Below are 26,512 nucleotides of genomic sequence, written 5' to 3' on the forward strand. Positions count from 1 at the left end.
ACTCTCCCCAAGAAGATCATGACAGAATGGAAAGCATCGTGTAGAAACATACCAATTTCCTTACCTATGAGAGCAAAATAACCAGGAAAAAAGTGGATATCCAATTAGAGCTAAACAAATTGTTGCACATGAAGGTAATTCATACACTGAATAATGACAAATTTGAAGAATTCAGAAAAACCTGAGAAGATGAACTAATGACAAGTGAAGAAAGAACTAAAAGAACATGTGTATCAACTATAATAATGTGAATAAAAACACTAAAATGTAGCTAAACTCAGTATTATTACAGTTACTATGATCCAGCAGAAAAGATAAAGAACAATTTCTTCCTCTTAGTAAAGAACAACATATGCAGAATATTGTTTTGCTTTTAAATATGGTAAGTTTCAGGTTAGAATTTGTCTTTCCTGGTTACAAGGGTGAATTCATACAATGGGGATAGTTCAATGGGAAAGATTGTAATATTAAAAAAAAGTCATAACAAAACTTTTTAAAAGTGGCATTAGACTGTTATTTAGGAAATTAATCATCAGAAATGCAGATAAATGGCAATGTAGTGATAAAGAAAGATAATAGATGCATACCATGAAGTTTTCCAAGAGGAAAGCCTCTTATACTTTGCATAGATATTTTATAAAGATTATATGGACAGGAATCATTCAGGATAAAAACTGTGTCTAAGTAAAGATCATTATCTTTGGAGGGAGAGTATTCATCTCGGGAGATAACAGGTCTAATGATAACTAAATGCATTTTAAAATAGTGCCACATAAGTTTAATTTTGTGAGAAAAAAGCCATTTTTCACAATAAAGAATTTAGACCTGTGCAACAAGAGAACTGTGTAGTTCTGCACACATATATTGTATCTAGGATATACTGTGACATATTCAACATATATAGGACTGCTTGCCATCTAGGGGAAGGGGTGTAGGGAGAGAGGGGAAAAATCGGAACAGAAGTGAGTGCAGGGGATAATGTTGTAAAAAAAAAAATTACCTTGGCATGGGTTCTGTCAATAAAAATTATAAATTAAAAAAAAAAGAATTTAGAAAGATGCCACAGTTGATTAATAAGTTGAAGTAGAATCATTAAAATACCAAAATGATCATTTCTTTTCAATGAACATCTAAAAGCTAAGGCTTAAGAGGATATTCACCTGGGACAGAAACACAACCATAATATGAATTTGAAGGCAATAGCAGGGTGGTTTCTTGCCCAGATATATACTGAATAAAGAAATATAATTCCTAATATAATATTTCACGTTTCAGAAAAGTATATCTATTTCAGGCAATATTTTATCCTAAATTATTGCATTTAATAAAATTTCTAAAGCTTTGCTTCATTATTAACTGTAATTCATTCTGTGATTTATTAAGCCAAGGTAAGTTCTATGGGCACATATCTTTAAATATTAAATGGCTTTCAACATTATTTTCCATCAACATTTTCGCTGCAACTGTAATATTCTGCATGTAACAAAGAAATGGAATCTGGTTAATGACCATCAAATTTTTCCAGGTTTCAGTCTCTGGGGAGATACTTTGAAAAAACAAACAACTAAGACATTGAAAGTCTTGTATATCCTTACTATACTGATAAATTTATTATTTTATATTGCTATTTCTATTTTTATCTGAATCCTTCAAGATTCAAGTATACTCTTTTTTTTAAGAAAAAATGTATTGATGTGTTCTGTTTCTTTTGTCATCATAGTTGTCCCAAGCATCCCTCCTTCTTGCTATATAATAACTTATCTTTTAGAGCTAGAAAAAAAGTCAACACAACTGATTAGTACATTTAAAAACTCTGAAAATATGCAATGTGTATCATTTTGGATCCCTCACCTATGAAACAGTGGGGATTGGGAGTATCCTTCCATATATCTTCATTCATATCAAGGATATAGTCTTACTACAGTTGCATGGTTTTTAATGGAGTAACAAACATGGTCAGCTTATTTGTATTTGATGCTGGGGTTTTTTTTTTTTATATATTGCATTAAAAATGTGGCCAAATGACTTCTGACAAAGCTGATTGCATATATGGAAAGTAAAAAATTCAGTTTCCAGGCCTTAAAGATAGAGATACAAGTATTATGTAATTACTAAATTAAAAAAAAATGTAAAACCTCATTTACATTTGTTGTATATTATTATTAATGACTTCATATTCAACATGGAATATGGAACCAAAAATTTAAAGACAACAATATTGTAAGACATCAAGTTTGCATAAAATTGTTCTGTAGAATGTTTTTTTTATTGGGATTATATCTCAAATGATTTTAATTGTCCTTTAAAAAGAAAGTAACATCATTGTGTTTAAGAATATAAGGATATTTTGGTATGTGCTTTAAAGCCTAGCTTCTTAAACTGTGGTCCATTCCACCATATGGGGTTTTGTAACTAAATGTAGGGGGCCACAAAATTATGATTTTTATCAGTAAATGTTTGGTTTGTATATCTATTTTATATACTTATACCCAGGGTCACATAATAATTTCTTGGGTGAAGAGAGGTGATGAGTGGAAGTAGTTTAAGAAGCCCTGCTTTAAAGTACAGTCTTCCCTGGCTTAAGGGTAATTTATTCCTCGAAAAATGTTGGTAGGAAAAAAAAACTATTGATACAATGAAATCTCATTAATGGACCAGATAATCATCACTAATTTCAATGGGATAAAATTTCTTTGTGAGTCCTTAAATAAACACCCCTTGATAATGAATATTTATTTATTTAACATACAAGCCAGAAGGGGAAAAAAATCCAGAACAATAGAGACAAAAGAAATTAACGAGAACAGTGATATCACACTCACCAAACAAGTTGGCATCCTTTGGAAAAGTGAGAAAATAGTTGAAAAACTGAGAAAAAAACACCAGAATACTTTATTCATTTTAAGGGACATGATGCCCTTAGTTGCCCACTGCTACCAACTAGCAAACCACAAGCACCCTGAGAAAAGAATAACTCAAAAGATATAGCTAGTTAACCTTATACCTTTGAAGATGACTAATGACTGGCTTCCATTTTCATGTGTGCAAAATACAAATTTGTCTTCCTAAATTCAGCTGAAGTGAAGTAGGATTAGGTATTAAATGAACCTCCTCCTAAAGTTGAATTCCTGCTACTAGAGTGGTCATGTCTCATGAGAATATTTGTGCTTAGCTAGTTTGTAGCATTGATCATCTTGGGTGTCATGCCCCTTAATATGAAGAAAAAGGGTTTCAGTGTTTTCAGGAGTGTCTCTCACTTCATTCCTTATTCTTCCACAGGATGTCAGCTTGCCATGATGCTGGAAATGTGGGTAAACTATCGTCAATATTCCACTGATCTATCAAGCTAGTAATCAGGTTAGTTAGACATAACTTGTATGTAATGAAACCATTCAGATTTTGTGATCACTACTTTGTTTTAATAATATGGTAATAACAATAGTTAATATAGCTAGCACTCATATGGTACTATAAAGCTTGCGAAAAACTTTACTATTTGGTTCTCACAAGAACCCTGTGAGAGGGATGCTATTATCCCCATTTAACAAATGCAGAAGCTGAGGTATGAAGAAAGTCAGTGACAGTCAGACTGTCAGAGGCAGTATTCTGTAGTTGGTGAAATTCAACAAAGGTAGACTGAGGCATGTTTTCTCCCAGCAATATAATAGTTTATTAGAAGGACATGGGCCTCGTTAATAAAGCAGGTCAGCGACTGCTTCAGTTTAAGCCAAAGACAAATAATTAGAGATGCGGCTCTTTTATAAGCATAGAAAAAAGAACAGAACAGGATAGGTGAGAAAATAATACAGTTGATTACAGAATTGGCAGCATCATGGTGGTGAGGATAACATGACTGCTTACATAAAGAAAAGAAAGTTTTACATACACATGGGGTCAGTACCAACCCTCTCTGTCCTGGAGAGCTACTTTATAGATTTATGGGACCCAGCTCCAGACTGAGGCTATTGAGAGGGGACCAGGGACAGAATACTCACTGATACTTGGAGATGAGATAAGAACACCTTTAACCGGGCAGGGATAAGCAAAGGACGAGACCAGTTCTGCTTTTATGCTCTCAAGGATAACATACAAATCTCATAGCGTTTCTTCAAAATGAAATTATGAGGAATAACGAGTTTGCTGTGTACAAAATGATTTGCAGATGGTGCTAAGTGTTTTATGATGAAAGTATTGAACCTCTAAACTTTTAGAGTTTTTGTTTAATTAAAAGTAATTGATAGGAAAATTGAACTTCTGCATCTAACTTGAAAGAGGGAATGTTTGAATTCAGGATCATTTTCACTCAGAGACAAAGAAAAGACTTGGTTAGGTCGATATATAAAATACAGAATAAGGTTACAGAGCAGAATCAATTACAGAGTGAAATAAAAATATAAAATACAGGATAGATATTTAATTTTCACAATTCCTAATCATCTTCCTTACTGAAAGCCCCATGTTCTGACTACTGCATTACTTTTTTACCACAAAATTCATAAAGGTAATATTAAAAATGTAGGCCACAATGCAATAAAAATAGTCTATTCTGTACTATTTCGCATGTGTTAATCTCCATTCACTAAATATTTCTTATGTAACTATTTTGTGCCATGCACTATACTGGACATAAGATACAAATGAAACAATTCTTGCCTTCAAGAATCTTAAATTTGAGGCAGCTAAATGGTGCAGTGAGTAGTATACAGGCCCTGGAGTTAGGAGGATCTGAGTTCAAATTCTGCCTCAGACATTTACTAGTTGTGTGATCCTGAGCAAGTTTGTGGTTGTTTTTGTTTGCTTGTTTTTCCCCCTTTTTGTGTTTTTTCCCTTTGATCTGATTGTGTGTGTGTGTGTGTGTGTGTGTGTGTGTGCAGCATGGCAAATATGGAAATATGTTTAGAACAATTGCACTTAGGAAGTGCAGGAGGGGGAAAGAGGGAAATAAATTTGGAACACATGGTTTTGAAGAAGTGAATGTTGAAAACTATCTTTGCATGTATTTGGAAAAATAAAATACTATTAAAATCTAATTATATTATTTTTTATTTATAAATGACAGGTCTCCACCACTAATAGAAGGTAAACTCCTTGAGGGCAGAGAATGATTTTTATTTTGTTGTTATATCCTAAGCCATCGTCTTGAAAAATGTTGGCTTATGACAGCCATTTAATAAATGCTTGTCAGCTGAGTTTATTAAGCATTAAGTACCTATTATGTGCTAGATATTGTGCTAAGCTCTAGAGATTCAAAGAAAGGCAAAACTGGTTTGCTCTCAAAAAACTTAGTATAATGGATAGACAGCATGCTAACGAGCTGTGATAAAATGGAAACAACAGATCAAAGGTACTAAGGATTGAAAAGGAGTTTTCATATAAGCTGGAATTTTAGTTGGGACTTGAAAGGAACCGGGAAGCTAGGATGTAGAGAGATGAGGAGGGAGAAGATTCCATGCATGGGAAACAGCCAGAGAAAATGCCCAGAGTCAAGAGATGTAGTTTAGGGAATAGTAAGGAAATCATTGTCACTGGATTAAAGAGTATGGCAGGGGGAAGGCAAAGAAGAAGCATGTGAAGTGTAAGACTAGAAAGGGATATGAAGGTCAGGACAAGTTATGAGGAATTTAAATGCCAAACAGAATTTTGTTTTTGATCGAGGAGGAAGCAGAAAGCTACTGGAATTTATTAGGGGTTGGGGACAGGGGAGGTTGTCATGGTTGAACCTGTACTTCAGGAAAATAACTAGTGATTAAATGGAGGCTGGATTGAAGTGAGGGGATGAGTTAGATTGACACACTAGCAGATTGTTGCAGTAATGCTAGTATGAGGTGATGAAGCCCTATACCAGGTTAGTCCCATATTAGAGGAGAGAAGGGAAAGTGAGAGATGCTGCAAAGGTTAAATCAACACGCCTTGGCAACAGATTGAATATGGGGATGGGGGGAGAGTGAGGGAATCAAATTTGGGGAGTTTGGAGTGGGGAAAATTATGTTTAGTTTTAGATGTATTTAGTTCATAATGTCCACTGGACGTCCAATTAGAGGTTTCTAAAAGCCAGTTGGGGATGCTAGATGGAAGGTCAACAAAGGCAAGGCTGGTAGATTTGAGACTCTTTAACATAGCATTAAGTCCATGGGAGCTGATGAATTCACCAAATGATATAGTACAAAGGGAGAATAGAAGAGGACCTGAGAACTATGTGGAACCCCTACAGTAAAGGCTGTAACCTGGATGCTGATTCTGGAAAGGAGATTAGGGAGTAGAGGAGAACCAGGAAAGAGTAGTGTCCCTAAAATCTGGAGAGAAAGTGTCAAGGAAAAGAGAGTGATTGACGGGGTCAAAGGCTGTGGAGAGGTGAAGAAGAATGAAGAGAGAGAAAAGGCCGCTGGATTTGGCAATTAAAGTGACTTACCAAGTTAAATTGAATTTAACTGTTATATCCTCATGACAGACTAGTTTTCAAAAGAATAAGTACATGAGGGAAGAAACATGACTGTATAACAATTCCTTTTTTAAATGCTCTGAGCCTTTGTCACTGTAAGAGAATATAAATTTAACAACAATAATCATAGATTTAGTAGGAACTTTGAAAGCTATCCAGCTCAACCCCCTCATTTTTCAAATGAGGAAAAAAAAGAGTTTGGCTTCCCTAATGTTATTCATGTAGAAAAGCTGGAATTGACCATAGATATTCTGACTCATAAACCATTGCTTTTTTCATTTCCAATTTGTAAACCATTGCTTTTTTTTTCTATTTGTGCCTTCAAAAGCTATTCATTTATATAAGTAATATCATTTTACAAAGTACTTTTTCTATGTTTGAGATTCCAACAATTCAATAACTTAAGTCCTACAGGTATCATTATCCTTTTAGAAAAGGTAACTGAGACCCAATAGGATTTGCCTGGGCTCAAATGGTCATTAATTGACAGAGGTGGGATTCACATATATGATTCTTTTAAGTCCAAATGAAGCACTTTAGGTGTTGTGCCATGTTGCCAGGGGCAACTTGGTGGCGCAGTAGATAGAAGAACAGACTTGAAGTTAGTAAGACTCATGAATTCAAATCTAGTATCAGATACTTCTAGCTGTATGACCTTAGATAAGTCACTTCACCCTGTTTGCCTCAGTTTCCTCAACTATAAAATGATCTAGAAAAGGAAATGGCAAACCACTTCAGGGTCTTTGGAAAGAAAACCCCAAGTGGGGTCAAGAAGAGTCAGATGTGACTAAACAACAACAATGTGCTGCTCCTTAGGAACATTGGACCTAAAGTAAAGAAGACCTGATTTAAATGTCAGACTTTTACTAAGTATGGGATACTGGGCAAATAACTTCTCTCTTCTTCAGTTTCCTCAACTGTAAAATGAGGACAATAAGAGCTCAGGGTTGTTGTAAGAATCAAATGATATAATATTTGTATATCATTTGCTCATAAAAGGTGTTTAATGAATTCTTGTTCTTCCATTAAGAGTAATAGAATCTTGAATCTAGAAGGGATTTCAGAGGCCATTTAGTATAAAGAGTCTCAATTATGACATCCTCAAACAGTTACCCAGCCTTTGTTTGAAGCCCTCCAGTAAGGGATCATAGTGTCCATAATGAGAAAGGTGATAGTTCCACTGCATTCTGTTCAGTACTTGGAATACATTTAGACTATTATAATAATTCCTTCTTGGGTACAACTTTTTTTTATTATAGATTTTTATTTACAAGATATATACATGGGTAATTTTTCAGCATTGACAATTTTTCCCTTCCTTCTCCCTACCCCCACCCTGAGATGGCAGGTAGACCAAAACATGTTAAATATGTTAAATATAATATATATATATATATACATATCCATACAGTTATTTTGCTGCACAAGAAGAATCAGACTTTGAAATAATGTACAATTAACCTGTGAAGGAAATAAAAAATACAGGCAGACAAAAACAGAGGGATTGGAAATGCTATGTAGTGGTTTACACTCATTTCCCAGAGTTTTCTCTGAGTGTGGCTGGTTCTAGTCGTTACTAAACAATTAGAACTGATTTGGTTCATCTCATTGTTGAAGATGGCCATGTCCATCAAAATTGATCATCATACAGTATTGTTGAAGTATATAATGATCTCCTGGTTCTGCTCATTTCACTCAGCATCAGTTCATGTAAGTCTCTCCAGGCCTTTCTGAAATCATCCTGCTGGAGCCAAGAGATCATTATATACTTCAACAACAGTACTATATGATGACCAATTCTGATGGACTTGGCCATTCTCAGCAATGAGAGCAACCAAATCATTTCCAATGGAGCAGTAATGAACTGAACCAGCTACGCCCAGAGAAAGAACTCTGGGAAATGACTAAAAACCATTACATTGAATTCCCAATCCCTATATTTTTGCCCACCTGCATTTTGGATTTCCTTCACAGGCTAATTGTACAATATTTCAGAGTCCTATTCTTTTTGTACAGCAAAATAACGGTTTGGTCATGTATACTTATTGTGTATCTAATTTATATTTTAATATATTTAACATCTACTGGTCATCCTGCCATCTGGGGGAGTGGGTGGGGGGAAGGAGGGGAAAAATTGGAACAAGAGGTTTGGCAATTGTCAATGCTGTAAAGTTACCCATACATATAACCTGTAAATAAAAGGCTATTAAATAAAAAAAGAAAAGAAAAGAAAAGAAAAGAAAGAAATCATCCTGTTGGTCATTTCTTTACAGAACAATAATATTCTATAACATTCATATATCACAATTTATTCAGCCATTCTCCAATTAATGGGCATCCATTCAGTTTCCAGTCTCTGGCTACTACAAAGAGGACTGTTGGGCACAACTTTTTAATGGGAACATTGACAAGATGGAGCAAGATAGGCAGCAAGATAGTGACATTCAAATAGAAACCACATCATATGAGGCTCAGTTGAAAGAATTGAGTCTATTTAGCCCATTGAAGAGTGGGATTAGACATACTGCTTAATCCTACAAGACAGAACTAGACACAAGGAATGAATAAAAATTGTAGAAAGGCAGATTTTGTCTCAATATAAGGAATTTCCCTCTAACTATTAAAACTATACAAAAGGGTAATGGGCTGCCTTAGGAAATTGTGGTCTCTTCATTGGCTTTATAAGATTTTTCAAAGAAAGCAACTTTTGTTGCTGATCTCATAACAAATCAACATTGCTCACCCTTTGGACTGTCTAAAGCCTCAGATAGGAGACCATGATATATAAGACTTTGCTAAGGATGTACATAATACGATGAAACTCAGTCACCCTATAGTATACTGCTACTTTGTTACCAAGAGATGTCAACTGTTTGTCTTTCCATTCTCGACAGCAGGTAGTGAATCATTTTTGTCTTTGTATCTCTAAGGTCTATCATAGTATCTGTACTAGAGAATGGGTGTTAAATAAATGTTTGTCAATTGATTGGTCTGTCTTTCCCACAGATTCTTTTCTACAACCAGAATAGAGGGGCCAGGATAGGAGTAGCCACCCTTCAAAATCCAAGTGTCCGTATTTTTATGTGGTCCCTATAGGAAGATTTAGAGGGGGAAAGGCCCATGCTGTCACCAGGATCTTTGCCAGCAGGTGTATACCTGTTGTCACAAATGCTATGACGTCTGGGTTCCTGATGCCATGTGATGCTCTGCTTTTGACATTCTACCTTCTGGATCTGCTAACTCCAGTATTAATTTTCTTCTTAAAATATTTTGACTTGCAGCCACAATACACCATGAGAAGAATATTAATTTGTAAAAGATTGGCCTTTGCTTCAGAGAGAATTTTGGTTCATTTAAAGAACTCTACAGCTTCCTAAAGGTAACAGTTCCCAATATTGGGATAAAACTCATTGCCCATTTGCAAGTTTATCCAAACTGTATTTACTAATATACAAACTCTATAGGTTATCCATTTAACTCTCTTTATCTCATGGTATGGGCGATGGGAGTTCTTTAGGCACTTGGTTTTCCTTATGTGGGTAGTTAGTCCAAATTCTTGAGTGACTGGATCTTATTTAGTAGGCCAAATTGTTTCATTATGTTCAAAAAAGTCAATAAGACACATTGATGGAATTTTTGGTTGTTTTGCTCTGCAGTAAGTTGCACAAGCAAAAATTAAAAAGATAATTGTAGCTTATGTTCCATTATATGTTGTATTATTGAAGAAGTAAATATACTCTAAGAAGAACTTAATAATAATAGACATTACTGGATTAGATGTTTAATGAAATAGAGGGTTTCCAAGCATTCTGGATGAAAGACTATTACTAAATATAAAATTTAGCACTTAAACATAAGACAGCATAAAAAGTTAAGTATGTGGGAGAATTAAGGAAATTAATAAGGTAAAATTGTTTTTATTCTTAAATATATTCCTTAGAACCCATAAGAACTTTTTCATCCTTAGGGTGGTTAGGAGCCTATTTAGAAAGAGGTCATGGGTATGAGCCTAGTATATTGGGATAATTTTTTAAAATAGATGGTGAAAAAGGGATGCGCTGGGAGAAAGGGGAAAGGAGAGGAAGAATGACTTTTTATAATGTTACAGGAAAATGGGGTTGGAACCGGTAATGCATGAACCCAAGTTGCACCTTAACTGCTTCAGAGAGGAAGAAATACACACACACACACACGCACACATACATGTTGGATATAGAAATTCGTCTTGCCTAAGAAATAGGCTGGTAAGGGGCTAAGAGAATGAGGGAAGATGTGATAATAGGAAAGGTAGATTAAGAAAGGCATTAGTTAACATCAAAACAGACTCTAAAAGAAGAAAGAGGGTAAACAAAAGAAGAGAGTAAGAAGCACAGCAAACATAACTGAACACAAATGGGATGAACTCATTAGAAAGAGAATATATTTAATAATAGCAATATTGTAAAAATAATTGAACTTAGCCATTCTGATCACATAATGGTCTACCACACCTCCAAAGGACTCATGATGAAAAAAGCTCTCTTCTTGAAGATAGATAACTGATTGATTCAAAGTGCAGATTTTGAAGCATTTTTTTTTCTTTCCTTTATTTTTCTTGCTTTTGTTCCCCTGGAATATGTAAATGTCTTGGTACTTATTTGGAGTGGCAGTAATTCAGAACTGATTTGAGCACAAGTCCAAATCATCAACATTTTTTAAAAGGACAAAAATGAGAAGATACTCCATATAATTGTATCTTCAATCTGCTTATTAAAATAAATTATTGATGCTAAAAAACAGTAATTGAGAAAAGGTTAATTCTTTTGAAAGAGACTGAGGAAACTGACACAGGGGTAGCAGCCATGCATGGGATTTGGGGGAGAGGGATACAGATGCTCATGCTTATTTAGGAGACATCAGGACATCCATGACTTTTTTTTTCTTTTATAAGAGGTATGGTAAGTACAACTGAACCCTGGGTGAGTGGCATGAAGTTTGAGAAACAATGTTATGTTTGCTGGAGCGTTGAGTAGGAGTAGTGAGTCAGTCTAAGGGAGTTTGGGAGTCTCACAGTCTGTGTGATGACTCAGAGAGGAGTGTGAGTTAATGCTGAGGTCTGCAGCCCCAGTGGGTGTGCAAGAATTTGCTGTGAATGAGAATGACTGGCAACTTGCAGGATGTGGAAAGGGAAGAGAATGAGCTAACTGTATTCTGGGTCCTATTACCTACCTTGTACATCCCTACCAGCTTTGGAAAGCCCTAATGAGGAAGCTCAATCAGATTCTCTATTTGAATCACCAGCTTTACAGCTTCCTGTAGTCTCCATGGAGAAAGAGGGAGCACAGGGTATGAATGACAGCAATGAAAGCTCCCTTACAAAGATTTGTCTTGGATTATCACCATTCTTTACAACAATTAACCAAGGCACTTTGAAGTGGAAAGAATCCCCACATCATCCAAATCTTTAAAGATTTTGATTTATTTTCCAAGTTGAAAAACCTGGCAACTGAAAGGAACTCTGGTTTAGAAAACAAACTAATTTGTAAACATGGAGGATGATAGATTATAAGCATATTACTCACACACACCAAAAAAACCTGAAGGGAAGTGTGAATCTTCAGAAGGTTACAGACTGTGATGCTGCTAAACCCGACTATCACAATAGAAATTGAAAAGAGGTTAACAATAATAGGTCATTTTATCTACACTGTATTATACTTTAGAGTTTGGAAAGCACTTTACATAAATTACCTCATTTGACCCTCAAAGTCATCCTATTTTGATCTCCATTTTACAAATAAGGAAACTGAGAGCAAGAGACTAGCCTGGGGATAAAGACTATTAAACATCTGGGGAAAGATTTAAATTCAGGGCTCTGTTCCAACTCAGAGCTTTAATGGATTCAAAATGGAGGGGATTTGTCAGCATTTCAATACTCACTTTGCCTCATTCATGAAGACAGTAGAACATCCACATTTGTATTCCAACCCTTCAGTCCCTTGTAGGCTCTGTGAAGAAGAAGAAATGGCATTTATAGTCAGAGAGAACAGTGGGACCAGAACAAGGAACAAAATATATCGAAGGGCTGGAGACTATTTGAAGGCAATGAGGTATTACATAGAATAAGAATTAGGAAGGTTTCATTCTGCATTTTGGTAGGTGGGGAGCAGCCTGAGTATGGTGTGTATGGAATATCCTCAGATATCAACTGTCTTAATATGTCTGTTGGTTTTCCTGGTGTCTTTTTTTTTCTTTTTTTAATTCTTTTTTTTTTTTTTTTAAAGAAAGTTTGTTGGGTTGGAGAGTGGGGAGGAATATATTTGGAAATAAAGTCAAATTAAAAATAAGAGGTAACAATATAAAATTTTAAAGTGAAAAAAGAGGTGTGTGTGTGTGTGTGTGTGTGTGTGTGTGTTTTCCCTATTTTATGGGTTTCCATGATGGAAGAATCCATCAGCTACTAGTCAAGTTCTGGTGATGAGTCTCTCTAGATTTAGCTAAACAGATTCCTGACATAGGAAAATTTCTTCCTGGGATTCTCTTCTAACTCTTTTCCTCTTCATAGAACCCAATAGGACTTGAACTCTATAGGGCAAATTTGTCCTCTTGCACGCAGGTCACCCCCATTATAGAAGGAGGCATCAGCATAGAGGCTTTTGTGGATATGTGTATTGACACCTTGACCAAAATGTCTCATTTCCCTCTCTTCACCAAAAAATTGCTCAGTTGTTGTTTTTTTCCCCCTACATAATAGCATTTTCCCCAAGTATATGAAAAGTAGTTTTTAACATATTTTATTAGATTTTGATTTCCTGAGCAGGACCAGGAGATCATTATATACTTCAACAACAATACTATGTGATGACCAGTTCTGATGGACCAGGCCATCCTCAGCAACGAGATCAACCAAATCATTTCCAATGGAGCAGTAATGAACTGAACCAGCTATGCCCAGAAAAAGAACTCTGGGAGATGACTAAAAACCATTACATTGAATTCCCAATCCCTATATTTATGCACACCTGCATTTTTTTATTTCCTTCACAAGCTAATTGTACAATATTTCAGAGTCTGATTCTTTTTGTACAGCAAAATAACGTTTTGGTCATGTATACTTATTGTGTATCTAATTTATATTTTAATATATTTAATATCTACTGATCATCCTGCCATCTAGGGGAGGGGGTGGGGGGGTAAGAGGTAAAAAATTGGAACAAGAGGTTTGGCAATTGTTAATGCTGTAAAGTTACCCATGCATATATCCTGTAAATAAAAGGCTATTAAATAAAAAAAAAACAAAAAGAAAACAAAAAAAAAAAAAAAGAGAGCCACATCCATCAGAAAAAAAAAAAAAAAGATTTTGATTTCCAAATTTTTTCTCCCTTCTGCCTCTTCCCCCCCTCCAAGATAGAAAGCAATCTGATGTAGGTCATATCTGTATAATCACATTAAATATATTTCCACATTTATCATGTTGTGAAAGAATAATCATAACTAAAGGGAAAAAATACAAGAAAAAAATAGTAAAAATAGTATTCTTTGATCTGCATTCCATAATTCTTTCTTGGGATGTGGATAGCATTTTATTATTTTTTATAGGTAATGTCAATATAATTTTTTAAAGCTTTTTATTTTCAAAACATATGCATAGATAATTTTTCAACATTGATCCTTACAAAACCTTGAGTTCCAAATTTTCCTCCCTTTCCCCCCACCCTTTCCCCTAGATGGCAAGTAATCCAATATATGTTAAACATGTTAAAATATATATCTTAAACCCAATATATGCATATATATATATATATATATCTTGCTGCACAAGAAAAATCAGGTCAAAAAGGGAAAAATATGAGAAAGAAAATAAAATGCAAGTAAATAACCACAAAAAGAGTGAAAATTCTATATTGTGATCCACCCTCAGTTGGACTCTGATGGATATAGCTCTCTTCAACAGTGAGATGATTCAAAGCAGTTCCAATTGTTCAGCAATGAAGAGAATCTGCTACACCCACAGAGAGAACTATTAGCAACTGGCCTCAATCATCTCATTGTTGGAAAGAGCCACGTCCATTAGCATTGATCATTGTATAATATTGCTGTTGCCGTATACAATGATCTCCTGGTTCTACTCATTTCACTCAGCATCAGTTCGTGTAAGTCTCTCCAGGCCTTTCTGAAATCATCCTGCTGGTCATTTCTTATATAACAATAATATTCCATAACATTCATATATCATAATTTATTTAGTCATTCTCCAACTGATGGGCAATGGATAGCATTCCATCATGAGTCTTGTAATTGTCTTAGATCATTGTATTGCTAAAAACTAAATCTATCAAAGCTGATCATAACACAGTATTGCTGTTACTATGAACAACATTTTTCTCGTTCTGCTCACTTCATTCAGCATCAATTCATGTAAGCTTTTCCAGCTTTTTCTGAAATCTGCCTGCCCATAATTTCTTATAGAACAGTAAGTAATAGCCATTATATCCTATACTATAATTTGTTCAGCCATTCCCCAATTGTTGGGTATCCACTCAATTTACAATGCTACTACAAAAAGAACTGCTATAAACATTTTTGTACATGGGCCTTTTACAAAACTTTTTTATGATCTCTTTGGGATCTAGACTTGGTAGTCATATTGTTGGATCAAAGGGTATGCACAATTTTATACCCTTTGGGCATAGTTCCAAATTGCTCCCCAGAATGATCGGATCAGTTCACAGTTCCCCCAACAATGTATCAGTGTCCCAGTTTTCCCACATCTACTTCAGCATTTATCATTTCCTTTTCTGACATATTAAACATTCTAATTGGTGTTAAGTGGTACTTAAGAGTTGTTTTAATTTGCATTTAAATTTAGAGCATTTTTTTATTTGACTATAGATAACTTTAAATTTCTTCATCTGAAAACTCCCTGTTTCTATCCTTTGATGATTTATCACTTGAGGAATAACTTGTCTTCTTATAGGTTTGACTCAGTTCTCTATATATTTGAGAAATGAGGCCTCTACAGAAACACTGCTCCCCTGTTTCTTAAGGAAATTTTCCAGCTCCCAGTCTCCCCTTCCCTTTCTGTTTATCTCATTCTTTTGGACTGCACTATTCATTGCTCTTTCAATAACTAATCAGCTATCAATAAGCATTTATGTATAACTATGTTCTGTGTACTGTGCCAGGCATTGCAGATACAAATAAAAAGAATGAAATAATCACTAAGTGTTTACATTCTAATGGGGGGAGGGAGACAACAAATACATAAATAAATATAAAGGGAATAAACATAAATACAAAGTAGTTAGTGTGGGCACTAGCAGTTAAGATTAGGAAAAGTTTAATGTAAAAGATTACTCTTGAGCTGCATCTTAAAAAAAAAAAAAGAAAGAGGGGATTGCATTCCACTAGGGAGGTCTAATGCAAAGGTGCAGAGATAAGAAATAAACTTCCATATGTGAGGAACAGAGAAGAGGCTATTTTGAGTGGTTTATTTTCTCATTGCACAATTAGCATTGGGGAATGGCAATATATATATTTGTGTCAATTCCACATATATCTTAGATTTATTTTATACATATACATACACACACACACACACACACACACACACACACACATATATCTTGAATATCTAGATATTTTTCCCACTCTACATTTTCTCATATATTTTCATTGATTTTTATCTATGTAAAAATCTTGAAATTTTATAAAAATTTCATGCTTTTATAAAGTCAAGTTATTGTTCCTAAGAATAGCTAAGATCTACATAATACTGTAAGGTTTGCAAAATATTTTACACATATGATCTCTTTTGAACTTCACAGCAATTTTGTGAAGTAGGTGTAATTAGACCTATTTATAGACGAGAAAATCGAGTCAATTGATCAGTGAATCAACAAACATTCATTAAACATCTGCTATGTTCTAGACATTGTGCTAAATACTGAGATTATAAAAATAAAAAGTCCCTGCCCTCAAGAAGCTTACATTCTATTTGATATACATAATATATATAAATATGAAAAAGTAATCCAATGTAATTATGGTGGGAGATCATGAGCAGTTGAGGGTGAGGTGGGGAGGTGAAATCAGGAAAGATTTTATATGAAAGTTGGTGTTTGGGCTGAATTTTGATGGAGGGAAAGGGTTCTGTGAGACGAAGTGAGGGGGGAGTGATCCAGTACAAAGCAATAGAGATGGGAGGATGGAGTGTTATATGTAGGGAAGAAAGAGGAGCCATTTCAGCCAGAGTATAGGGAGAGTAGCAATGTTTAATGAGACTGGAAATGTAAGTGGGTATCACCTTGTGAAGGGCTTTAAAAGACAAACCCGGGGGATAGCTAGGTGGTGCAGTAGATAGAGCACCAGCCTTGAAGTCAGGAGGACCTGAGTTCCAATTTGACCTCAGACACAACATTTCCTATCTGCGTGACTCTGGGCAAGTCACTTAACCCCAATTGCCTCAGGGAAGGAAGGAAGGAAGGAAGGAAGAGGCGGAGGAAAGGAAGGAAGGAAGGAGGGAAAGAGGGAGGGAAGGAGGGAAGGAAAGAGGGAGGGAGGGAAGGAAGGATGAAGAGAGGAAGGGAGGGAGGGAGGGAGGAAGGAAAACCAGGGAGTTTCTTTAACTGGGAGCCAACATTGAGGTTTCTTGAATGGGATGGTAACAATTAAAACTATACTTAAGAAAAATCATTTGTTAGCCGAATGGAGGGTGTGAACCAGTATGATGATGGGAGCTAGGAGACACTGTGGTGAGAGTCTAGATGTAGAGTCCCAGAAGACCTAATTTTAAATCCAGCCCAGACACTTAGCTCTGTGACTCTGGAGTAAGTTACTTAATCTTTGGCTTCCTCGATTTCAACTATAAATAATAGGACCTCTGCCTAAATAGGACTGTTGTGAAGATCAAATTAATAAATATTTGTAAAGCACTTTGCCTAGAGCCTGGCCCTTCCTGGGCATTTAATGCTTATTTCCTTCTTTCTTAAGGTGGGACCATATTAATAACGAGAAATGTATTCATATGAGAGAAGTTGTAGAGATTAGGTTATGTTATTGATTTTCATTTTTATTGCATGACTGTTCATGTTACTAATAGTAACAATAAATGTATGGAACACGTTAAGATTACCCAGAACTTTGCATTTTGGAGCCTCACAATAAGTTTGGTGCTATTATTGTCTACATTTCACAGGTAAGGAAATTGAAACTGAGAGTGTTTAAGAAACATCCACGTCATGTTATCCACCTTCAGAAAAACAGACAATAGGAGGAAATAAGCTTAATACGATCTTACGTATATGTGAATGAGTATATTTGAGTATAAATATGTGTATGTTTATAGATATCTATGTATCCGTATGTATGTTATATGTCTGTGTATTCACACACACGCTTAATTGTAGCCTTCTGGGAGGGGTGGAGGAAAGGGGGAGAAAAAGTAAAAGGGCACAGCAGAGAACAAAAGGAAACAAGGAAGCAAAGAAAAGCTGGGCAGCTTTGAAAACAGGGTCTAGTGAAGTAAACAGAGTTTAGCACTCAAGGTTCAGCCCTAGTAAACTAATCCTGGACTTTTTTTTTTCCAAGATAAAATGAGAAAAAAGCTATCATTAATGCCCCAGGAGAAAACGGTAGAAAAGACTGGGAATCCAACAAATTCTGCAAATGTGTATTAAATACCTGCTTCACGGCAGGCTCTGTATCTAGCTAAAGAGAGACATGATTCAGATGTAACTTTCAAGGGGTATTAAATCTAATGGTTGCGGGGGAGGGGAGGACATGGCCATTACTAACTATGGTATAGGGGAAAGTGGGCCCAGTACAAAGGAAAAATCAGAGTCAAATACTGGGCAGCCGAATTCAGATGAAAGGCAGAGGACAAGTGATGAAATACACTTCTCTCCTTTCAAGATTAGAGTTGGGAACTACAGGTGCTAAGTGTACCTAAGAGCATCTGTAGGTAAGGACCTGGACAAAGGGAAGGAGAAGGAGGAAGGAAAGAAGGAGGGAGAGGGAGGAAGGAAAGAAAGAAGGAAGGAAGGAGGAAATGAAGGAAGAAAGGAGGGAAGGAAAGGGAGGGAGGGAGGAAGGAAGGAGGGAAAGAAGAGAGGGAGGGAGGAAATGGCTCTGGATGAAATACCTGTTAAAGATCCTAACTTAAAAAGGCCAAAGTCTCCCACTGCATCCAGGGCCATCTCCAGTCATCTTGATCTATATCTTGCCATTGTACCCAGCTGGCTCTGGAGGGAAAAGTGAAACAGGTGACCTTGCCCTGCCTTCCCTCACTTCAGCCCAGCCCACCTGCGTGTCCTGCCATTGCCTCCCTGATGTCCTGGTCCTCTTTGAGAACGAAGGACAAACAACAGCTGAGTGCTATGTGCTGCTGAGGTGCATGGTCACTGTATGGACTGCTTTTACTTAGTTTTTTTTGTGTAACAGGATGCTTTGGGATTCAGAAAGGAATTACTGGAAAATCTCTCCACTATCAAAAGCGAAGGACATAGAGTAAACTCAAAATACCTGCACACACACACACACACACACACACACACACACGTGTGTGTGTTTAACTATCTATCTAGGTGACATGATAAGTTGACATGTGAAGATGGATTCAAACCCAGGACTGATATTTTTACAATATGTTGTAATCAATATTTCACACCAGGGTTAAGGTAAATCACCACTTACATTTCATTTGAGCATTAATTTGTCATTCTAGTATTTTCACATCAATTTCTAAGATAATAGCAATTTAGCAAAAAATAGTTTATAAAGTAGAGGATAAAAAATGCTATAATATACGACTAGTATAACTACTGGGGTTCACTAAAAAAAAGGAAGTTAAATTCTTTTTCTCTAGGGAAGGGGCTAGCCTCTTAAAATTTTTGTTTTGGGGAGCTTACAAAGTTATAAGTAAATACAGGATGAATAGTGCATAATGCATATCTCCAGTTAGATAGGGTTTCTCTAACAACAGACCAGAGGTTAGAGTCCAAACCATAGCAGGAAGGAATTTTCTAATCTGCTCTTCCTTATGGCTAAAATTACCTTCTTTTTCTGTAGCTTCTTTTAATCTCTCTTTCTCTTTTCTTTGCTTCTGAATTCTTAATTAGAAAAAGAAATTTAAGTACAACAACATCAAGCCCAAAATTTTTAGCAAAGGTTTAATAAACTGTTCCTCACTCTCCAAAAAGATGATTTGTGTTCGTTGATATTAAGAGGATACAAATGTTCACAGTGATAATAGGGACTAATCACTGGGTTAATCAATGACTTAGAGGACATTCTAACTATCATTGATTATTGATATTGGGGAGAACACACAAGTATGGGGGCCAAGCTGATAGCTTAAGAAAGATTTTCAGGATCCTGAGGGACAGATATAGTTGACTTCCCAGAGTTTCTATCAGTTATAGTTGGTAGGTTTTGTATGAGCTCATGTACAATGAAAAGAACATTATACATTTTTATTTCAGTAATATAAATGGGAGGAATCAACATAAGGAAATTGAATTCAAAATTGTGGGAAGACCAGGCAAAGTCCTGAAAAAAGAATAAGGAAAAGTCCAGAAGAAGGAACAATGAAACATCTCTGTCCTGAAAAAGAGGTAGGGAATTACTATGTCAGATATTATTTATAGGAACCGACAAGATTTCTGTATCAAGGGGTTTTGCTTATTTGTTTTCCTTTGTCACAAGGAAGAAGTCACTCTGGGTGGGTGGAATGTAAATGGCTCTAATGTCAAGATAAAAATAAGTAATAAAAGTATTAAAAACTAAAATAGTTCCAATTCCACTTCTTTATTTCATCTATTCATCTATTTCATTAGTTTCTGATGTGTTTTCCTTCCCTTCCCATATTTTCAGCAACATTTTTATTAAGGAATACAAAATCTGAAATGACATTAGCACTGTTTTTCACTATGAGAAATGTCCTGGCATTATGTGTGGACAGACAGCCCAGCAGGCAGGATCCCATCTGCTACCCATTTCCAAACTGTTGGACAGCTTCTCTCTGTGGCTGCCATTACTCTCCGTGTATTCCGAGTATGTTCAGTTGTGGACATGTTATTTTGGTTCCCCCCTGGAAAAATCTTTCACAGAATTAAATATGAGTTGTTGGGACAGCTAGACAGCTCAGTGGAGAGAGCACCGGCCTTGGTCTCAGGAAGACCTGCATTCAAATTCAGCCCCAAACACAACACTTATTGGCTGTCACCCGACAAATTGCTTAATCCCAAATTGCCTTGCTTCCCTCCTCCTCCCACCCCAAATATGAGTTGTCACACTTCTTTTGCAGCATCATAGGGGGGTGCTTTGTGAACCTCAAAGCCTGTATTTTCTTTGACTAGCCCCGTGATGCTCAATGTAGAAAGTTACCAGCAAGGAGTTCCTTCTGCCAAAACCAACCTGTATTGGTTACTGTCACTGATAATTCTAGAGAGCTCCTTGCAGGCCTGAGAGGTTCTTAGGCAGGTTAGACACTAGTGTGTGTCAAGGACAGGTTGAACCCGTTTCTCTCAACTCCATAATCAGAATAAAAATTCTATTTAGTGAAATTGCTCGTTGCCATTCACAGTGGTAACAGACCTAAGGAAGGCTCACCCCATTAAACAAATGATAAAAATAAAAATAAAATAATAATAATAATATAAATAAAATAAAATAATAATATAAAACACTAGAAACATCAGTTCTCCAGTGGCGTGCCCTATTTTCTGGCAGGAGTTCCAGAAGGGCACACGTCTGTAGTCACTCTTGACAGTTTGGTGGCTTGGTGCCTCACTCTAATTGGAACCCACAGCAAGATAAGGACCTGGTTCAAGGGAATTCAGTAGTTGGGGAGACCAAGAGAAATGCTAGAAACCAGCAGTGCGTTCTTGGGCACCATAGGAAGCAGTCATTGGGCACATGCTTGTATTGGCTCTTTGACATATAAATTTGATATTTGTTTGAGGGAAAGGAGTGATGGTGCCCTTTCTTGCTATTTGTTTTTGTTTTGGTTCTTTCCTGATTCAATTTAACAAGAATTTATTTACTATGTATACCAGAGCAGTCCTGCCCTTAACTCTTTGGGGGACCATAAGCAACATGTATAGACATAGCTCAATTCAAATTATATGGGAAACAAAACAATTCTTGGAAGAAAAGAAGAGATTGAACGCTAATCACTAAAAGAATTAAGAATAATAACTGTTCATGAAGAAGAATAAAAGGTCAGAAACTTCCTAGAAACCAGGAAAAAAAATGTAAAGGAAGTAGATTCAGCTGTATCAGACCTTAAACAATATTATGAGGTGATAGCATTGTTGATGTGTACAATGGATAATTTTCAAATATTTTAAATGAAAAATTTCTTGTATAAATAAAAACTATGTAACCAAGGATAGAAAATGCAGAAAACCTGGGGAAAACTTTCATAGACAGTATCTCAGATAGGATTCAATTGGGTTGGAATATTGCTGTGGTGTAGGAAGTAATGAGCTAGTTTATTTGGGAAAAAATATGGAAAGACTTGAATTTGTAAAACAAGCTTCCATCCACCTTCAAAGAAATAGATGATAGGAGGAAGATAAGTTTAGTATGGTCTTACATAGATGGTAAACATGTTTGTTTTATAGATATCTATGTATATGTATGTATAAATATCTACCTATATATGTGTGTGTTTATATCCACACTTAATTGTAGCATTCTTTTGGTGAGGGGATAAGGGAAAAAATAAAGTAAAAAGTGCATAGTAGAGAACAAAAGAAAACCAACATAGAAGCAAAGAAAAGGTGGGCAGCTTTGAAAACAATGTATAGTATTTATTATATAGGTTTTCTTGAAATGAAAATGTATTGTTTTATATTGAATCCTCTTTTATGGGCTGCCATGTGTGTGACTTTTTTTTTTGTCTTTTCTCATTTGTATTTAAGTTTACAATAAAAAATTTTACCAAAACAATCAAGAAAGGCCTTTTGAAGAAAGTGGTACTTGGACCTTAAACTAGTCACTTTAACTCGTCCGCCATCAGTTCTCTTATTTGTAATGAGCAAGTATGAATAGGTGACCTTAGCTGGCCAAAGGGATGGTACTCTGATTGCTTACCTGTCTCTGTTTACCACTGGTTTGTTTTTTCTTAATCTGCTCTTATCCTTGGAGAGTCCTATGAGGTTCTATCCTTGGCCCTCATTTCTCTCTGCCTTGGTGGTATCCTCTAATCCCAAGGCTTCTGGTGTCACCTTTGCCAGTGCAGATGACTTCCCCCTCAGTATCTTCCTCCTTAGCAACTCCACCTGCCGCTGGATGCCCTCACCTGAAGACCACAGCAGTGTCTCAGCATGTCCCAAACCAAAGCATCCTTCAAAAAAAAGGAGTCCCCTGAAGTGTTTCACTGCTCTGTGGCTTGGTGTCTCCAGCTTCCTTCCCTCTGGCTCACCCCTTGCCATCCAAGGTTCTTCTTCTCCCTATTCCTACTGCACTGCCTTGTGAGCTGCTCCCACTGCCCCACTCCTTGGATTTGTGACTAGCCATTGTTCTCTGCCTTGCATGGACTCGATATTTTGCCAGCTTTCTGCACCTGATTTGATCTATGAAGCATGTGTACCACTTTGGGTGATCTTTTTTTGTCTTTTGAACAATAAATGTTTGTATTTGAATTAATGTTTCCTGCCTAGATTTCATCTGGAATACATAGCTCTGTTTCTCATTTCTCTGCCTCCATCCTAGATCCTGTCCCTCTTCACGGCTTATGGGATTCCACAGGCCAAGTGGAATGACACACTTCTCTCATCTTCCAGTGAGTTATTATCATAAATTGCAATTTTCTGAGGATGGCAATATTCTATTGCTTACCTATGTCCGATGTGTTTGTTACTGAAAGGTCCACTCCAGTTCCCCTTCTTTCTGGCACAAATAGGCTAATCAGTGTGTGGGGATCACCTGAATTCCCAGTTAGCCCCTGGGCTTCTGATTAGGGACAGGTAAGAGGTACCATAATGCATAGAGTGCCAGAAGATCAGGAGTTATCATCTTCCTGAGCTCAAATCTAGGCTCAGACTTCCACTAGCCATGTGAACCTGAGCAAGTCATTAACCCTTTCCTCATCTGCAAAATGAGCCGGAGAAGGAAATGGCAAACCACTTCTGTCTCTACTGAGAAAACCCATAGAGAGTGGTAAAGAGTTGGACATGACTGAACAAATGAGAGTGTGTTGAAGGGTAAATGATAATTAAATCTGTTTTATGAATCAGAATGTTAGATGAACTTGACCCTAATTTCTGTGATTACGTTTTATCTCAGGAAGAATCATCTTTGTGAATTCAAATCTGACCTCAGATACCCACTAGTTGTGTGAACCTGACAAGTCACTTAACCCTATTTACCTCAGTCTCCTCATTTGTAAAATGACCTAGAGAAGGAAATGGCAGAACACTCCAGTATCTTTGCCAAGAAAACCCCAAATAGGGTCATGAAGACTCAGTCACAAGTGAAAAAAACTGACTGAATGCAGGTTGTGTGCTTTCCTATGCAATATGCCATTTCATTTGATTATTGCAACAATTCTGGAAGGAAGTTGCTTTTATTATTTCCATTTCAAATAAGGAAGTGGAATACCGAGAGGCTTATCCTGCCCAGAATCACACAGCCAGTTAAGTGTCTTAGGTCCAGGTTGAACTTGCATCTGACTCCTAGTCCAGCACTCTCACTCCCTATGGCTGTGAGGACATCTTTCACTATGTCCCACGCTGTTTCTTTTTCTGGGTGTTTCTTTTACTAACATGCAGCATCTAGGAGGGGGCCCCACTCCTCCTACACCTTCCCTTCCTGCCCTGTACCCCTCCTAAAACAGTCCTGGGGAAGTAGCTCTGAGCTAATCTCCACCAACAGCTACAAGAATCAATTCTCCTGTGAGGATAGAGAAGGTACCTTTAACCTCCTGTGCCATCCCTGCCCAGATGTACTGATTTGTGTTTTGCTGCTGTTCTACCTCCGGAGCTCATCATCCTGGCCATCTGGACCACCTAGTTACCTACTCACCTTCTAAGAACAGTGGTTCTTCTCCCCTCAGGATGGAAATCAAACCAACAGCTGAAAGGAGACCTTGGTAGAGCTGCCTTTCCTGATCAGAGAGGGTGTAAGCTCTGAGCCCCACACAGCCAAGGGGAGCTAGGGACCTTCCTGACCAGCCCAGACCCCTTTTTAGGGGAAAAAAAGCAAGTCAATAGCTGAGCTGCGATCTAGACACAGCTACCTTTGCTTAAGGGGAGGAGATGTATAGGACAATAGCTAACGGGGGCTAGAAGGAACAAGTATAAAGATTTTTTTAAATGAGAGAGAAGTGGATATATTTGTAGAGTTTAGGGGAGGAACTAGCGATTACAAAGAGGACATCTGCTGGAGAGGATGGAAGGGGATAGGGCCAAAAGCACATGTAGTGGAGTTGTCGGTGTTTGTAAGGAGAAGGACCACATCTTCATTGGAGACCTGGAGGAAGGAAGGGAGAGTGGGATGAGATGAGGAGGAGAGAAAAGGGAGCTAGACTTGGATAGTCTCAAGAGGGGCATGGGGAAGGTTGGAAGTGAGATGAAATTTGGAGGTAGTCATCCATTTCACTTAAGTATGAAATTTATTGGCATAAAGTTGGGCAAAGTAACTCATTATTATTGGTGAAATGAAATTTGGAGCAGGTCTTGCAGGGCAAGGATAGAGAATCAATTAGGGAGGAGAAGGACTCCTTGTTGCAATGAGGACCCAAGCAAGATCAGATAATATAAATATGTTATGACCTCAAGCAGAGTTTCTTGATTTCCTCCAGCTTCTCTAACAGCATGCAAATAGTAGTGGAAAAGGCAGAGAGTGGTAGTTGGGGATTAGGGAGCTGTGGTTGGTGATAGAACAAAAGGAGGAGGGATTGGAGAGCAGAATTCACAAAGTCGTTAAGACAAGAGAATGGAAGAGAAAACAGGCAATGCCAGAGGAATAGTGAGAGAGAACTGAGGGGTAAAAACAATGGAGATCATAGTAAAAAGAACAACAGGGTAAGTGGTTATAAGGCTTAGGGGGAAAATGGAGGGATAAGATATCTAGATCATGTCTGATATATCTGTGCCCAAGTAAGATACAAATTTCTGTGTGGGTTGTTTAAATGTAGATCACAGAAGCATGAATAGCTGTCTCTGGAATGTGGCCCATCCCTTTCCAAGAAAAATGGCAATTTCCATCTTGAGGAAAACAGAAAAGAATCCTACCTTGGAATTTGCTCCTTCTCTCACTTATTTGCAAAAGGAGGCATCAGATTCAAATTCTCTCTCTCTTTCTGTCTCTCTCTCTCTCTCTCTCTCTCTCTCTCTCTCTCTGCCTCTCTCTCACTCTTTCTGTCTCTCTCCACACACACACACACACACACACACACACACACTTAGTCTAGGAGTATGATTTTGAGTCAGATTCTGGTTATTAGCTCTTACCTCACACTTACTGATTTTACTCCTCCTCACCAAGCACCAGTTATGCAAAAGGTCATCCCCAAAAAGGGAACAAACAGCAAATAAACCAAGTTTATCCAAACAGAACTGCAAACAGAAACTAAAAAAATTCTACAGGTTGGAATATGGCATAATCTCAATAGTATGAGATCTCAGATCTAGAGAAAAGCTCCCATTTCACCCGAGGGAAACATCTCCTAATCTCTAAGGAGGCAATTAAAAAATTTAGAACATGTTGAGGAACCAGATTCCTCTACAAGTCTGCAGTTGCCAAAGTCTTATAATCTCCATGTGTCTTTCTAGAAAATTATGCGGAACATGGGACAGGGTCCTGGGTCCTGGGCCTTGCCAGAGAGAGCCTGAATTACAGAAAACAACCTGGAAGCCGAGCTATTCCCCGAGACAACAGGGAGGAGCACCGGTAGGATTCTAAGTGCACCTTTTGATTGATTTATGATTAGGCCTTTTGTTATCCTAAGTGAATCTTTATTTCAGTAAGCCCTGGTTAAATTTCTTGTTTAATTCTTTATATTGATGAACCCTACATTAGATGGCCAAGTTATGATATCAATCCCCAAAGTTATTTCTCCCCTATAAAAGAATCTACCCGTACCCT

At 37.0% G+C, this 26,512-nt stretch overlaps 1 long non-coding RNA gene across 1 annotated transcript; it reads left to right on the forward strand.

Moving 5' to 3' along the window:
* The first annotated feature begins 1,645 nt into the window (after nucleotides 1-1,645).
* LOC116423383 lies at nucleotides 1,646-26,512 on the forward strand. Its single transcript, XR_004233980.1, has 5 exons — nucleotides 1,646-3,357; nucleotides 9,721-9,818; nucleotides 19,900-20,031; nucleotides 23,138-23,207; nucleotides 26,200-26,512. It is a non-coding gene; the product is annotated as an uncharacterized LOC116423383 (long non-coding RNA).

This window comes from Sarcophilus harrisii, chromosome 4 (genome assembly GCF_902635505.1).
Source record: "Sarcophilus harrisii chromosome 4, mSarHar1.11, whole genome shotgun sequence".
Classification (NCBI taxonomy): domain Eukaryota; kingdom Metazoa; phylum Chordata; class Mammalia; order Dasyuromorphia; family Dasyuridae; genus Sarcophilus; species Sarcophilus harrisii.